Source organism: Schistocerca nitens, chromosome 3, assembly GCF_023898315.1.
Source record: "Schistocerca nitens isolate TAMUIC-IGC-003100 chromosome 3, iqSchNite1.1, whole genome shotgun sequence".
NCBI classification, from domain to species: Eukaryota; Metazoa; Arthropoda; class Insecta; order Orthoptera; family Acrididae; genus Schistocerca; species Schistocerca nitens.
Window position 1 is genome coordinate 379,614,426 of NC_064616.1, and position 18,050 is coordinate 379,632,475.

Consider the following 18,050-nt stretch of genomic DNA (forward strand, 5'->3'; position numbering starts at 1 on the left):
ATAATAATGCAACAGGCCTGTAGCTCTCAGGTAGGTTTGCTGCTTTCCATGGTTTTAGGATGGCTATTATGTTTGATCGTTTGAACTCTCTGGGTAGATTACTAATTTGGGTGATGTCGGTGAAGAATCTGGCCAGCCAGAGTTTTGCGTGTTTTCCACAATTTCTGAGGAATTTGTGGTTGATGTTAAATCCTTTTGCTTTCCCTGACGTGATATTCTTGAGCGCTGATTCTATTTCTTCAGATGTGAAACGGAGAGCACATTCAGTCTCTGTCACCTGATTCCACATATTTCAGAATTCACGTTTTATTTTTGTTGTGTGTACTTTGTCTCTTGGTGTTCTGGACGTTGCTATTATGTGGGAGGGTATGGTACTTGGAGAGATGTTTGGTTTTTGCCGTTGAACAGGCATTCCGCTTCCTAATTTTCTTGGCTAAGTCCATGCCAGACGGCTTGATGTATGAAAGTTCAGACTTCCCACCGTTTACAGCCATTTCTGTTGTCTCGCATCATCAAGGCTATGGAGGAGCTCGTCTGCCACTTCTTGATCACCCAACTCAAGAAAGCTTGTTAGAAGCTTTTACTGTTTTCGGACTCCCTGGGATATATTCCCTTCGGTATCCTCTGGAAATGCACTTCTTAGCGGTGCTTGTAACTGGTCAGAGAAATCTACCATAGGTTTTGCTGATTGGTGGTGTCCAACGTAGGCATTTATCAAGATCTCCTGGGAACTTCTCCCAATTTGCTTATTTGAAATTCCACCTAGGGCGAGGTATAGACGACACAAGTGGAAGTCGGCCACCTGTCTCTAGAGCAGAGCTAGTTAGCCTCCGCGTGGTGCACCCTGGACAACGCTAAATGAACTGGCAAATACTGGCGGTCAGACAAATCAAGAAAGTTCTCCTGACCACTCAAGACATAAAACAGTTCAATATACTGATAACAGCCTACAGTACTTTTACGCTCTTACAAAGTTTCTTATCATCTATCAACTGCGGTTTGAAACAACAGTACCATTTACCACTAAAATAGTAGAAAAAGAAATTATTTGAATTATTCATCACTCAGCCTTAGTGTGATATGAAAAAGAGTGGGGCACTCAGCCATAAAAATAATACACCATGTGCACAGTCATATGATGAAATTAATGCATAGAAAAATAGCTCCAAACACAAAATGAAATCTTATTAGCTTGACAACTTCATGGATGAAATCCTGAAAATGTGGTAGTAATTATGTAGCGCACCATTTTGTGTGTGTGTGTGTGTGTGTGTGTCTTTAAGAAAGGTAGAGAACTGAACACAACAACAATATCCTCAAGAATTAATGCAATGGTCAGCATGTTGCCATATATCCCATTTAAATTGATGTACTGCAATTGTAAAATTGACTTGTTACACGTCATAGTGTGATACCACAGCAGATCATAATAATAACTAGCTCAGTAACAAACATTAAAGAGACATATTAAACAAGTGAAAATTAATTAGCAATATAATTGACGAAATTAGCTACAATTATTATTATCTGTATAAAGATTATTTCTGCCAAGAGAATTTTGTAAATGCTCTTTGGCACAGGTTAAATCTGGGTATTATTTTGTAGCATATGGAACTGGTTTTGTGTCAGATGCTGCACAGATATTACTGGTGGTAATATTGCTGTTTACAAAGTTTACAGTATGGAAGATGCAGATATAAGTCCACAAGACAAACAAATACCGTAATTAAAATGGGTCGAAAATAAATGATTAACTTACATTTTATTATTTAAAATGCATGAGTGTAGCCAGAAAGACTGCAATGGCAATTCCCCCCTATGCAGTTGGGAAAAAAACATAAAGTTTTGTTATTTTGTGTGTCATTCACCAAAATTTTGGGCTACACTCATGTAATGCACACTTCCACTGCTCTGAATTTATTTGGCAGGCAATTTGCTTTGTAAACTCACCCACTTGAAGACGGAAACAGGAGGCTGCGTTGTAGGACTACTCTGTTCCGGATTTCCTTTCTGTGCAATGCCTCTTCCCTGCAACATATAGACATTCTCAAGTACCTGTAAGAAACTGTATATGGGGAAAGAAAGATAGAAGCCCAAGAAGAAATGCAGATGTCAAAGTTCCTAATATAGTTTTAGAAGTGTAACTTGGCTCTAGCAAGTGTGGAGCATGTCACATCAGGACACAAGGGGCTGTATACAGAAGTGCGTAGCATACTTATGGCTGCTGTCAAGATGACAAATGCGATCGCTTGTAATGAGTATGGAGCTTTCTCTGTGGCATACGATTATTCGTAAGTGGGTTTTTGTTATGCAGCTCCTGACATTAACGAGCATATACAATCGATTCGTCCAATTTCACTCTAATATTTCTTTTCTTGGAGGTTTTCCTTGATCTTACAATTGAAAACAAAAGTCAACAAACCAACAACGTCCAATCTGAGTAAAAATAAAATCTACAGTAATATGAACAATCTACATTAATACGAACAATCATCCACAACAGATCCAGCCATTCCTCAAGACAGAAGCAGGCAAGTTTCACATATTTTTTGCCAAGATTGAACATAGTTTCAATAAAGTGAGTGATCAATATACATGAAATATACAAAAACAACTGGTACACAAAAAGACTACACATCAGTCACAATGGACCCACTGAATAATAAATAAAAACAGAACAGTCCATAGACACGTATGCAGTTTTACTGAAATATCACAATAATTTAAAAATTATACATCAGGAGCAATAAGACACAACAACCATTAAAAGGGAAACACTTTCAGCGGAAAAATACTGCACAAACTGACATTTAATATCAAAGTAATCCACAGGCTGGGAAATACCATAAGAAAGCGAGGAATAAAGGAATACAAAACACATTCAGAACAGACAGCATGCTAACAAAATCACAGCACAGAGGGTTGAGAAAAATTGTGTCACGAAATTTTAAACCTGGATAGCTGATGTCAGTAGGAACCAAAATTACTAATGTTGTGTAGGTCGACATTTTTGAACTACGGGAACTTGGCGCCACGCTGTCCAATTAGCAGTGAGATTGCCTTGTTCCCATTCCTCGGTTGACGGGCAGCGCTATTGTCGATTCACACACACAAACGTCCCTCGAACCGTCACTGCCCCAATGTGCTACGCACAGGCTGTTTGTATGAGGCATTTACACGTAAGCTTCGCTTCGGAGCACGCCATATCACCTGCGATTTAGTGATACAGTAAGTATGGCGGCACAGTATTCGTTTGGAGAACAACGAGATATGATTTTTGTTCACGGACTAGCCGATGGTAATGTGCAAGAAGCTCAGCAAACGTCTACAGCAATTGATCAGAGACTTAGCGAAACAGGCTCGTTAGCGGGATTCAAGGTGATGCTGGAAGACCTCGAACAGGACGGGATGCTGCATTTCAAGAGACTGTTCTCGAGCTCTTCGAGGAAGCACCTACGACAAGTACTCGAGGGGTTGGACATCGGTATCACCAATAGGTTAGTCGGGGAGGTTTTGACGGATGACGGCCAACATCCATTTAGTTTCCACACTGTCCAAGACCTAAATCCTGTGGCGGACTATGAACACAGGCTAGGGTTTTGACGGTGGTTTCTGCGATGTGTTGCACGAGATCCCGACTTCCCGCCATTTTGTTGTTTACCGACGAGTGCACCTTCCATCAGGATGGCCTTTACAGCACTCGAAACCTTCATTACTGGGCATTACTGGGTGACCATCTGAAAGGAATGGTCCATCTACTTTCTGAACTTAATGGGGTAAATTACCTTTACACGCATGTGCTAGCAGCATGATGGGGTGCCCACACGTAACAGTTGTGCTGTGCACGGATATTTAAATGAACTCTTTGACGGCCGCGTAATTGGCTGAGGTTCTCGTAAGCCATGGCCCCCGCAATCACCAGACATCACGCGACGCAAACACAATCGTTTCAGTCAGAGTGTCCATACTAACGAAGAGGTTTTGTTTATCTGGGGCAACTCAGATGGTGAATCACTTATCGCGTACTGAACACGATTATTTGCTAAATACAACCTACGATAAAGACAGTGAGGCTGCAGGGCATTAGCGTCAATACATGTTTCTCCATTACAGTTCATCCCACAGTAGTATCAGCTGTCAAATGGCGTATCATTGAGAAAGGCTGCTACAGGGAAAATGGAAAACGTGAAAGTAAATAACAAGGAGGAAAGTTCAAGAACAAGCCCCATTCGTTCTATATAAGTCTCAAGTACAAGCGCCTTTAACTTCTCTACAGTTCTTAAATACCACAGGACGCGAAAATGATCTGTAACTGCGAATGGTCCACTGTAACACAGAGACGAAGCACACTGTTTTCAGTTGCCACATCATCATTGACCATTACACGAAAAGATGTCCATAAGTTGTATTTATTTTATGTGACCGAAACAGAAATTTTTCCACAAGTTATATTGGATTCTCATGGTAATCAGTGTGTTAATTATCACTTAACATAACATCCTGTAGCAGTAATAGGAGATTTGAGTAACTGCACCATTCGGTATGCCTAACTGCATGTCTAAAATTCGGAAGCGACAGCAGTCCTTCAGGTCGGGTCACATGGCGTGCACCGCTCGCTCCTTTTTATTGGAATCTGTTCAATTTTGTTGACCTGTATTATAACTACTGTGTTATCACAGCAGGCCGTTACAATGCAGTGGTGTACTGAAGACTGATAACAAAATCATTCTTGTACAATTCGTTACAAAAAAATGTTAGTTTACAGCACATTGGCTGTGAAAATTGATTATCAGATCCTCAATAGAGTAACATACTGCTCATAATATTATGTGTTACCCAAAGCTGGCTGTAGCTTATGAATTTTATTGCCCACTCCGCATGAACTATAGTAACATGCTAGCTGCCTCACTGCAGCACCAGTGCAGTCCACCCAAGCGCAACTGACTTTACAGTGAAAATTGCTCAGTTGATGGTCGCATCTCTTTATCACAGGCTAGCATGAACGGAATATTCTATTGGGCCTTTACCAGTATGTTAGTTCAAACCTCTTAAATATTAAATCTAAGCCATAACAGCTGCTCTTATCAGTTGAATCTCTCACCCCACTTGCACATCGGGCTATTTAGGATGCAACTGGTAACTTAACTAGTGCTAGCCACCCGGTAGTGACAACTCATGCCATCCTGTTGACAGCACCTTCCATCATCTCCTGCTAATGGTAACTCACACTAGACTGATGCTACAGTTGGACAACCTTACTTACTTCCCAGGAATTTGCCCATTCATTGTTACATGCCACACCAATATCTTCACACTGGCAAGAAACCTTAATTCAACATAGTTCAGCAATTTTGCATGAAATATTTGCAAATTATACTCACAAATATCCTTTCCGAATCAGTTACCTGTTAGGGAAAACTGTATCATAATCCTCATCTACCCAGGTACCTGCAAATGTTAACGTAACAACTACAGCGACGTGGACTTACGCTGGGCCATCACTGAATCTGCCTGGCGGATTAATGACAGGTTGTTCTTGAGCCAGCCTGTTAATGTATTTTACATCTTTGGTGTTCTTTAATAACTATAGTCAGTATTTTATGTTCAGTGGTTGGTAATACGTACCTGTGTGTGGTTTCTTTGTATGTTGTTGTATGTGCTTTGTATTGAACTGGTGCCTAATAAACCATGTACATTTCCAAGAATGCAAATTTTCGTTTACTACCAAAATCACAGCAGATTATGGGTCCGGGTGCCTGTTAAAAGGACACTTGTACGAAAATAATAACGTAACTCTGTGCAAAAGGTTTTTAAAGTTATCTCCAAGAAGACTTTTTTGAAGTTGTTCATTCCACGCAACCAACGCTGGATTCAACGAGAATTATCAACATCGGACTTCTGGAAGGCAAAACAAATTCGGAAACCTGGAAGTACAAAATAAGTATTTGTCTGCGAGGAATTCCTAGTGCACATGATGTTGTGGAAGGCAGGTTAGTGAAACCTAGTATTCATTCATAAAGTGCTACTGTTGAGCAAAGGGCTATCTACAAAAGTGCATTACAAGCTTTTAACAAAGCAGACAGCAACGCTCTATTTGTTTTGACTACAAATATGTCGTAAGAAACTTTGCAGAAAATAATAAGCCTAAATACAGCGTGTGAAGTGTGGACAGAATTACACAAAACATTTGATGGTGTCTCTAAAGACAAAGTTTACAACCTTTGTTTGCAGTTCTTTAGTTACAAAATGGCTCCTGAAGACGATATTCTGACACATAGGCCTATTTCCAAACTGAAAAATTTGTGGAGTGAATTGAAACAGGAAATGGCTAAAGATATGGTAAATAATTCAGAAATGACTGATTTGTTTTTGACTTGTAAAATATTAGGTGCACTACCAGAAGACAATTTTTTCGTTTAAATCTAGTTGGATGCTAATGTCTAGAGATGACAGAACAACTGATAATTTAACAAATCAACTGTGTGCATATGAAAAAGCTTTGAGTACAAAGGAGGATGATTTTAGTAAACAAGAAGCCGCCACTACAGATTCATCAAGGCTATTACTTCAGCAAGTAAATCCAATGGAGAGAAAGTAGAAAAAGAAATTAATATGAAATTACTGCAAGTAACCCAACCATACAATTAAAGTGTACAGAAAGTGGGCAGCTGATGGCAAACCTCCAAAACCAGCTTCCACAGATACAAATATGCTACTTCTTGCTGTGACATCTTCCGTGATGAAATCTGAATGTAGAAATGAGGACTAGTATATAGACAATGGTGTAACAAGTCATATTACAAATGATAGGAATTGTTTCAACACATTTCAGCCTTTTCTTACAAAACACCCAGTTACTACAGCTAATGGTGACATAATTGAAGCAATTTCAAATGGTTCAATAGACATTGCGGCAGGAGTTGGACGAAAATGGAACAGAATTACCTTGACAGATGTATTGTATGTACCTCAGATTCACAAGAATCTATTCTCTGTTCTTGCAGCACAGGATAAACATCCAGAAAGTAAGGTCACATCAACTGCATAAATTTGTCATCTTGATAATGTCACTAGATTGGTAGGTGTCCGTGATTGCTTTGGAGGCCTTTTTAAACTTTCTGTAATAAATGTGAAACCTAGCTCCCTCAGTGAAGTTAATGCCACTCACAGGGACAATAAATTGCAGCTTTATGATGAAAGATTTGGACAACAGGACAAGTGGCATGTGACGTCTGTACTCCGTAGTGAGTTAAATATTGAGGTGGAAATGGACAGTGAACATCGTGAAGGCTGTATTTATGGCAAGGCTCATCGTTTACCATTTGGCACCAGAAAAAGGACAGCAGAACCAGGTGAGCTTATTCGTGCTGATGTATGTGGTCCATTACAAGAACCTTCTGTGTCAGGGCACCGGTGTTTTGTTCTTTTCAAAGATGATTGTACATAGTTTAGAGCAACATATTTTATATGAGAAAAGTCTGAAGTTGCAGAAAAGTTAAGGCAGTCCATAGCTGAAGAAAAAGCTGCTGAACATACCATCAAGGAACTTCAGAGCGATAATGGAAAAAAATTGACAACAAACAAGCAAAAGAGATTCTTCACAAAGAGGGTATAATTCAACGCCTCACAATGCCATACACTTCAGAACAAAATGGGTGCAGTGAAAGAGAGTACCGCACATTTGTGGAAACTGCCACAGCCATAATGCATGCACACGGAAACATTCCACAGAAACTTTGGGCGAAGATGGTGAACACTGCAACCCACATTCTGAACCGAACAGGGCAATCCCGTATTCCAGGAACATCTCCATATGAACTGCGGTATGGAAAGAAGCCAAGACTGAAACACCTGTGGGTGATAGGCTCCACCTCCTATGGTCATATTCCAAAACAACAGAGAAGGAAAATGGACCAAAAAGTACTGAAAGGTGTCCCTATTTGGTTATGATCATAGTGAGGGTTACAGAATTTATTGTGGAGAGGTGTGCAAACTCGTTAGATCACGAGATGTCATCTCTGAGGAGAGGCCACTGAAGAGTGAGAAAAGTTCAACTCTTCCAGTGAATGTTTTCAATCATCAGGATCCAGCACCTCAGACTGAAGACCAGTATGGTATTGATAGTGAGAGTAAAGAGGATGGAAATTCGTTGGATGTAGATGAAGACCCTCAGGAGGAAGATGAGGAAGACACAAGTGGAGAAGCTTTACCATGTCTGCATGATCGGTTAACCCTCAGACTTCCACAAAAATTTAATGATTATGTAATGCACCTCTCAATATCTTTCCAGGAACCAGAAACATACAGTGATGCCATGAAGTCTGTTCAGAACGATTTCTGGAAGGAAGCCATGGATACTGAAATAAAAGCTCTTCAAGAAAATAAAATTTGGGATCTGGTTGACTAACCATATGGAAAGAGGGCCATTCCTAATAGATGGGTGTATAAAGTTAAAACAAATGCTGATGGCTCACTCAATAAGTTCAAGGCAAGACTGGTGATTAAGGATTATTCACAGCAGAGAGGAGTTGACTATGACCAGATGTTGAGTGCTGTAGCTAGACTGTCTAACACCTCAAGCACTACTAAGTGTTGCTGAGTGAGAGCATGAAACTTTTACAAACTGATGTTTCAACTGCTTTTCTTTATGGTGATTTAAAAGAAACCATTTATATGAAACAACCTGAAGGATGTGATGATGGGTCTGGGAGAGTATGTCACTTGAAGAAAAGACTATACGGACTGAAAGAGGCTCTGCATTGCTGGAATGAGAAGTTCAGTTATCATCTCACCAAATTGAGCTTTCAGAGGAGTGAAGCTGATCCTTGTCTTTTCATGAAACAGGAAGGCTGTAAGAAAATATTCCTTGTGCTTTACGTTGATGATGGTCTGATTGCAACTCACAGTGAACAGGAACTTGAAGACATTGTCAATGATTTAAGAGAAGAATACCTGTACCACTTTTCTTAGGTCTGAGAATTGACAACACGATGGTGGAAATGTATGTGTAAGTCAAAACTCATTACACAGAGAAAATACTGGAGCAATTCAACATGAAGAACTGCAAGGCTGTAACTACACCCATTATAAAGGACAATGATACAGCAGAAAGTCCTTGCATCTCTGAATTTCCATACAAGCAAGCTGTTAGAGCACTGATGTTTCTGATATGTGGGACATGTGCTGACATTGCATATGCTGTCAGTGTTGTATCAAGAAATCTTGAAAAACCAACATACTGTGATGTAGTGAAAGTTAAAAAAATCTTACAATATATTAGAGGCACAACAAATTATGGACTTATATATAAAAACAATTCTAAGAAGCAGGTTTTAGAGTGTTATAATGATGCTGACCATGGTGGTGATCTTGGCTCTGAGCGCTCAATGTCAGGTATTCTTTGTCTGTATTCTGGGGCACCTGTCTCCTCGATTAGTCAAAGACAATCTTTGGTTGCCACATCCACAACTGAAGCTGAGGTTGTGGCTGCCAGTGAAGCTGCTCGGGAAGTTGTCTGGATCAAGAAGCTGCTGACAGAATTGAATCAATTGGAGGCAACACCAGTTCTGCAGGTTGACAACAAAGCTACTATCTGACTGGCGCAGATTCCCGAGTTTCACCAAAGAACGAAGCATATTCGTATAAGGCATTTCTTTGTTCATGAACTAATTAGTGCTGGTGAAATCACAGTTGCAAAAGTAGACACTGAAGAATAACTTGCTGATATACTAACAAAGCCACTGTTTTCCATTAGGTATCAGTATTTATGTAATAAGATTGTACTTTCCAAGTTATTAAATAAGGGAGTGTGTTAATGTATTTTACATCTTTGGTGTTCTTTAATAACTAAAGTCAGTATTTTATGTTCAGTGGTTGGTAACACCCACCTGGGTGTGGTTTCTCGGTACATTGTTGTTGTTGCTGTTATACGTGCTTTGCGTTGAACCAGTACCTAATAAACCATGTGTATTTCCAAGTATGCAAATATTCGTTTTCTAACAATATCTCAGCACAGCCAGCCTCATTGTGGCTTTTAGGTTGTTTTCTATATCTCATAAGGCGAATACAAGACAGTTCACCTCTTCTGCCTCAAATACATGCTATGCTAACATATACACCACATCCCCACATTTACTTTACAAACAGACACTCATAGATAAAAATGTTCCCGTCCTAGACTTATTAATCACTTACTCAAATCCAGCATCAGCATCAAAATCGGTATAGCAGTTTCTGAGATTAGCTCACACTTACAGACAGGAATTGCTGAGTGGGACCTTAAATTAAATTTTTTAAGTATTTTTGTGTGAAAGTGTGTTTCATTTTCAAAACATACGGACAAGACATTTGTAATCTGTATTTCCTCTATTACCAGTTTATTATGCAGTTGAATTGTACTCACCTCTGTGACGATCGTCCAGTGTCATGCCATGGCTCCTTTATGGGCTCAGAGTCCTCTCTGAAACATACAGAAAATCTCAGCCACCCATCAAAAACAGTATCTGGAGAAATAATTTAAAAAGGGGATGAATAAATTCAGTAATTTAAGTTGTTAACGCTTCTAAAAATGGCAAATGTTTCCTTGCAAGTGGTGAGCTTGTCATGTCCACACTACAATGAGTCAGTTCTTTTCCTTGAATGTTTTCTATATCTCCTAACAGTAACAGAAATTAATAAAACCATTTCTCAGTCACAGAAGAATGGAATCTCTCATAACAGTAATCCAAAACAGAACTCGCCACCCCAAAAAAGAGAAACAAGCAAGTTTCAGATACTAATTACAGTTATTGAAAACAAACCTGATAACCTGATAGATCAAATCACACCACCTGCACATAAAATAATAGATGCACAAAAAGAATACAAGTCAGACACAGTAGACCAACTTAACTGTAAACAAAAAATGCTGTCTGAAGACATTTACAATTTGACTGAAGCACCCCATCACTTCAATAAAATGTTAGCAGGAGCAGCAAGACAATGAAACCATAGGGCTGGGACTCCCCAAAGAAGACAGAAAAAGGAACAAACTGGCATTTAATAACAAAACAACCAAAAGGGTGGGTAACATCAGGACAAATAATGCTGTACAAGCAACATATAGAATAAATAGTGCACCAGAAAATATGATAATGAGACATGCACTGAAGACTCAGCACAGCACATACATATGACATAACCTGTAAATTCTTATACATGACGTTATCTAACTTTCGAATAAAATATGAAAGATAAGAAATAGGGGACAAATGAAAAAACAGTGTCAACTCCTAAAACCACTAAAAAGTTAAGGTACACACTGCACCTCACAACCATAGCAGTAGAAACATAATTACTCAATGACTAACAAACATGCATCTACAGATTCCTGAAAGTGAGACACACTGTCGTTGACAAAACTGACTGAAAATACCTTTAACACTTTCCTTTCATTTGACCAACCCGCTACCTAGGTTTTCTAATGGTAGTCATAGCTAAGTCATGATTCTGGGTACTAGAAAAATGGAACGTGACACGGACATCACCCTGCTTTTAATTCCTCAATAATAAATTCTGTTTTCTAATTATTTAAGATAAACTTCATGATTCTTCCTCTTTTTACACTTTTGACAATGCTGCATTGGAGTCTGCTGCATTTTCATGATGTTATGGAACTTTTGTTAAATGCTAGATATCCAGAAAAGTGGGAGGCATGAAATGATACCTGGTGTAACTCCTGTTTAAAACATAGTAATTTTATAATTACAAATCTACCTGCACTGCACTGTACTTTTGCAGTGACATAACTATCAAATAATGAATTCTCTATTATCAGATTGAATTCCACATCGAATGTTGTAATGAGGTTTTCAAGTTGCATTTACTATGTTTTTGTAATTAGTTATCTCATCAGATCTACAATGTACTACATAGTGTAAGATGCAAATACAACTGTTTCAGTCAGAGTGGGCCAGCTATTGAACAGATTTCATTTATCTCGGGTAACTGAGATACTGAATCAGAAAGTCACTTATCGGGAACTGACTGCTTCCTTGCTAGGGATAACCGATGATAGATACAGAGACACTGGAAAGCCATTACTGTCAATATACACTCCTGGAAATTGAAATAAGAACACCGTGAATTCATTGTCCCAGGAAGGGGAAACTTTATTGACACATTCCTGGGGTCAGATACATCACATGATCACACTGACAGAACCACAGGCACATAGACACAGGCAACAGAGCATGCACAATGTCGGCACTAGTACAGTGTATATCCACCTTAAGCAGCAATGCAGGCTGCTATTCTCCCATGGAGACGATCGTAGAGATGCTGGATGTAGTCCTGTGGAACGGATTGCCATGCCATTTCCACCTGGCGCCTCAGTTGGACCAGCGTTCGTGCTGGACGTGCAGACCGCGTGAGACGACGCACGTTGGGTGGCACGGGATACATGCGGACGTGCATTGTCCTGTTGGAACAGCAAGTTCCCTTGCCGGTCTAGGAATGGTAGAACGATGGGTTCGATGACGGTTTGGATGTACCGTGCACTATTCAGTGTCCCCTCGACGATCACCAGTGGTGTACGGCCAGTGTAGGAGATCGCTCCCCACACCATGATGCCGGGTGTTGGCCCTGTGTGCCTCGGTCGTATGCAGTCCTGATTGTGGCACTCACCTGCACGGCGCCAAACACGCATACGACCATCATTGGCACCAAGGCAGAAGCGACTCTCATCGCTGAAGACGACACGTCTCCATTCGTCCCTCCATTCACGCCTGTCGCGACACCACTGGAGGCGGGCTGCACGATGTTGGGGCGTGAGCGGAAGACGGCCTAACGGTGTGCGGGACCGTAGCCCAGCTTCATGGAGACGGTTGCGAATGGTCCTCGCCGATACCCCAGGAGCAACAGTGTCCCTAATTTGCTGGGAAGTGGCGGTGCGGTCCCCTACGGCACTGCGTAGAATTCTACGGTCTTGGCGTGCTTCCGTGGTCGCTGCGGTCCGGTCCCAGGTCGACGGGCACGTGCACCTTCCGCCGACCACTGGCGACAACATCGATGTACTGTGGAGACCTCACGCCCCATGTGTTGAGCAATTCGGCGGTACATCCACCCGGCCTCCCGCATGCCCACTATACGCCCTCGCTCAAAGTCCGTCAACTACACATACGGTTCACGTCCACGCTGTAGCGGCATGCTACCAGTGTTAAAGACTGCGATGGAGCTCCGTATGCCACGGCAAACTGGCTGACACTGACGGCGGCGGTGCACAAATGCTGCTCAGCTAGCGCCATTCGACGGCCAACACCGCGGTACCTGGTGTGTCCGCTGTGCCGTGCGTGTGATCATTGCTTGTACAGCCCTCTCGCAGTGTCCGGAGCAAGTATGGTGGATCTGACACACCAGTGTCAATGTGTTCTTTTTTCCATTTCCAGGAGTGTATTTGTCTCCATTAGAGTTCATCACACAGTAGTATCAGTTTTCAACTGGCACATCAGTGATGAAGGCAGCTACAGAGATAATGGAAAATGTGAAAGTAAATAACAAAAATAAGAAAGGCCAAGCACACCAAGGAGCATTCTCTGTAATTACAAGCACTTTAAACTTCTCTACAGTTCTTAAATACCGTACAACACAAAATCATTTGTTACTGGGGAAGTGATTCATAGTAACACAGTGATGAAGCACATGTTATATGAATTTAAAAAGGGGATGAATAATTTCAGTAGTTTAAGATGAAAACCCTTCTAAAAACAGCCACTGTTTCCTTGCAAATGTTGAACTGGTCATGTCAGTAACACAATGTGCCATTTCGTTTCCTTAAATGTCCTCTAGCTCTCCCAACAATAATATAATTCAATAAGACGATTCCTCAATAACAGAAGAATGGCACCTCTCAAAACAGTCATCCACAACAGAACTAACAGTCCTACAAGAGAAATGGGCAAGTTTCAGATACTAATTACAGTTACTGAAAACAGACCCACTAACCTGATAGACCTATTCACAAGAACTGAACATAAACTAAAAGATGCATAAAAAGAGTACAAGACAGACACAGAACACCAAGTGAACTATAAACAAAAAGAAAACTGTCCGAAAGCACTTACAATTTGACTGAAGCACCCCATCACTTTAATAGAAAGACAGCAGGAGCTGCAAGTCACAGAAACCATAGAACTGGAACTCTTCAAAGAAGTCAGAAAAAGTCACAAACAGGCATGTAATAAAAAAATAAGCCACAGGTTACAAAACATCTGTACAAGCAAAATATAGTCAATGGCTTTTAGCATGACATCCTATAGCACTAATAGTAGGTGTGGGAAACTACAACATTCCATCCACCTCACTGCATGAGTGTCTAAAAGTCAGAAGTGACAACAGGTATTCAGGTCGGATCACATGATGTGCACCGCTCACTTATTTGTAGACACGTTATTGGATTCCATTATATATTGTTGACCTGCATTATAACTATTGAGTTACCACAGCATGCAATTCCAAGGCCGTGGTGCATTGAAGACTGATAGCAAAAGTCACCCTTTGTACAATTCATTACAACAAAATGTCAGTTAAAACACATTGGCAGCAAATACTGCTTATCAGATCCTAAGCTCAGTAATATACTACTCGTAACATTATGCATTACCCAAAGTTTTTGAATTTAAGTGTCCAGGCCGCATGAACTATAGTAATATGCTGGGTGCCTCACGGTAGCACCAGTAGAGTGCAGTCCACACAAGTGCAACTGACTTTAGCATAAAAATTGCTCAGTTGGCGGTTGCATCTTTTTATCACAGCCTAGCATGAACGAAATATTCTAGTGGACCTTTACCAGTATGTTCTTCACGCCTCTTGCATATTAAATCTGTGCAATAACTGCTGCTCGTAACAGTTGAATCTCTCACCCAACTTGCACTTCGGGTCAGCCATCGATTTTGCAGCACCTTCCACAATCTACTGCTAATGGTAACTTACACTAGACTGTAGCTGCCTTTGGACAACTTTACTTACTTCCAAGGAATTTATGCATTCATTGTTACATGCCAACTCCAAAATCTTCACACTGCCATGAAACCTTAATTCAACACAGTTCAGCAATTTTGCATGAAATATTTGCAAATTGTACAAACAAATATTCCTCCTGAATTACTTACCTATTAGCGATAACTGTATCATAATCTTCATCTGCCCAGGGACCGCCACACGTTAAAGTGATAACTACAGGGACATGGATTTATGTTGGGCCAACACTGAATCTGCCTGGCAGATTAATGACAGGTGGTTCTTGAGCTGGCCAGCCTCATTCTGGCTATTAGGCTGTTTTCCACATCTCAAAAGGTGAATACCAGTCCAGTTCATTACTTCTCCCCCAATACATGCTGCGCTAACATTTACACCACATTCACACACTTACTTTATGAGAAGACTCCCAGGATCAATGTTCCTGTCGTGGGCTCCTTAATAACTTACTCAATTACAGCATCAGCATTAAAATCGCTATAGCAGTTTCTGAGATTACTTCAAACATATAGATAGGATTTTTTGAGTGGGACCTTACATTGTATTTTTATAGTAGTTTTGTGTGAAAGTGTGTTCCATTAACAAAACATATGCAATACACATTTTTAATGTGTACTTACCAGTTTATTATGCATTCGAATTGAACTCACCTCTGTGAAGACCGTCCAGTGTCATACCGTGGATCCTTCCTGGACAAAGAGTCATCCCTGAAACATACAGAAAATATCAGTCACCTGAGAAAAACAATATCTGGAGAAAGAATTTAAAAAGCGGATGAAAAATTTCAGAAATTTAAGTTGAAAACCCTTCTAAAAACAGCCACTGTTTCCTTGCAAATGTTGAACTGGTCATGTCAGTAACACAATTTGCCAGTTCCTTTCCTTGAATGTCCTCTAACTCTTCCAACAATAATATAATTCAATAAGGCCATTCCTCAGTAAAAGAAGAATGGCATCTCTCAGAACAGTAATCCACAACAGAACTAACAGTCCTACAAGAGAAACGTGCAAGTTTCAGATACTAATCACAGTTACTGAAAACAGACCCACTAACCTGATAGACCAATTCACAAGAACTGAACATAAACTAATAGATGCACTAAGAGAATGCAAGTTAGATACAGTAGACCAACTGAACTGTAAATAAACACTAAAACGTCCAAAAACACTTACAATTTGACTGAATCACATCATCACTTTAATAAAAAGACAGCAGGAGCAGCAAGTCAGAAAAACCATAGAGCTGGGACTCCCCCAAAGAAGTCACAAAAAGGCAAAAAATGACATTTAATAGCAAAATAACCGACAGGGTGGCAAACATCAGAACATACAATGCTGTACAAGCAACATATACAATAAATAATCAACTACAAAACATGATAATGAGACATGCACTGAAGTCTCAGCACAGCACATGAGTATGACATAAGCTGTAAACTCTTATACACGACGTTAAAAAACTTTTGATTAAGATATTTGAAATGTCAAAAAAGAATTACAAAAAAAGGGAAGAAATACTGTTAACTCCTAAAAGAACAAAAAATGTAAGATACACATTGCACTTCACAACCATGGTGGTAGAAACATAATAACTCACAGATTTCATAAAGTCCGACATTATGTCTTTGACGAAAGTGACTGGAAATACCCACAATACTTTCTTTTCAGTTGACCAACCCACCACCTAAGTCATCTAAATATTGTCATTGCTGAGTTACCAATCAGGCCACTAGAGAAATAAAGTGTGTCAAAGACAGCTACCTACTTTTAATTCCTCAATAATAAATACAGCCTTCTAATTATTTATGATAAACTTCATGATTTTTGCCATTTTTACACTTTTGACAATGCAGCACTGGAGTCTGCTGCATTTTCATGATGTTGTGGAACTTTCATTAAATACTATAAGTACTAATTATCCACAACAGGGGGAGGTGTCAAATGATATTTGGTGTAACTCCTTCATAAAATAATTGTTATCCTATAATAACAAATGTACTTGTACTGCATTGAACTTTGGAAGTAAAATAACCCTCAAATGATGAATTCTCTTATTTTGGATTGAATTCCACGCCAAATAATGCAATTAGGTTATCAAGTTGTATTTAGTATGGTTTTGTTGTTAATTGTCTCATTGGATAGACAATGTACTTTATACTGTAACACGCAAATACAATTGTTTCAGTCCAAGTGGCCTTGCTAATGAACAGATGACATACACTCCTGGAAATTGAAATAAGAACACCGTGAATTCATTGTCCCAGTAAGGGGAAACTTTATTGACACATTCCTGGGGTCAGATACATCACATGATCACACTGACAGAACCACAGGCACATAGACACAGGCAACAGAGCATGCACAATGTCGGCACTAGTACAGTGTATATCCACCTTTCGCAGCAATGCAGGCTGCTATTCTCCCATGAAGACGATCGTAGAGATGCTGGATGTAGTCCTGTGGAACGGCTTGCCATGCCATTTCCACCTGGCGCCTCAGTTGGACCAGCGTTCGTGCTGGACGTGCAGACCGCGTGAGACGACGCTTCATCCAGTCCCAAACATGCTCAATGGGGGACAGATCTGGCGATCTTGCTGGCCAGGGTAGTTGACTTACACCTTCTAGAGCACGTTGGGTGGCACGGGATACATGCGGACGTGCATTGTCCTGTTGGAACAGCAAGTTCCCTTGCCGGTCTAGGAATGGTAGAACGATGGGTTCGATGACGGTTTGGATGTACCGTGCACTATTCAGTGTCCCCTCGACGATCACCAGTGGTGTACGGCCAGTGTAGGAGATCGCTCCCCACACCATGATGCCGGGTGTTGGCCCTGTGTGCCTCGGTCGTATGCAGTCCTGATTGTGGCACTCACCTGCACGGCGCCAAACACGCATACGACCATCATTGGCACCAAGGCAGAAGCGACTCTCATCGCTGAAGACGACACGTCTCCATTCGTCCCTCCATTCATGCCTGTCGCGACACCACTGGAGGCGGGCTGCACGATGTTGGGGCGTGAGCGGAAGACGGCCTAACGG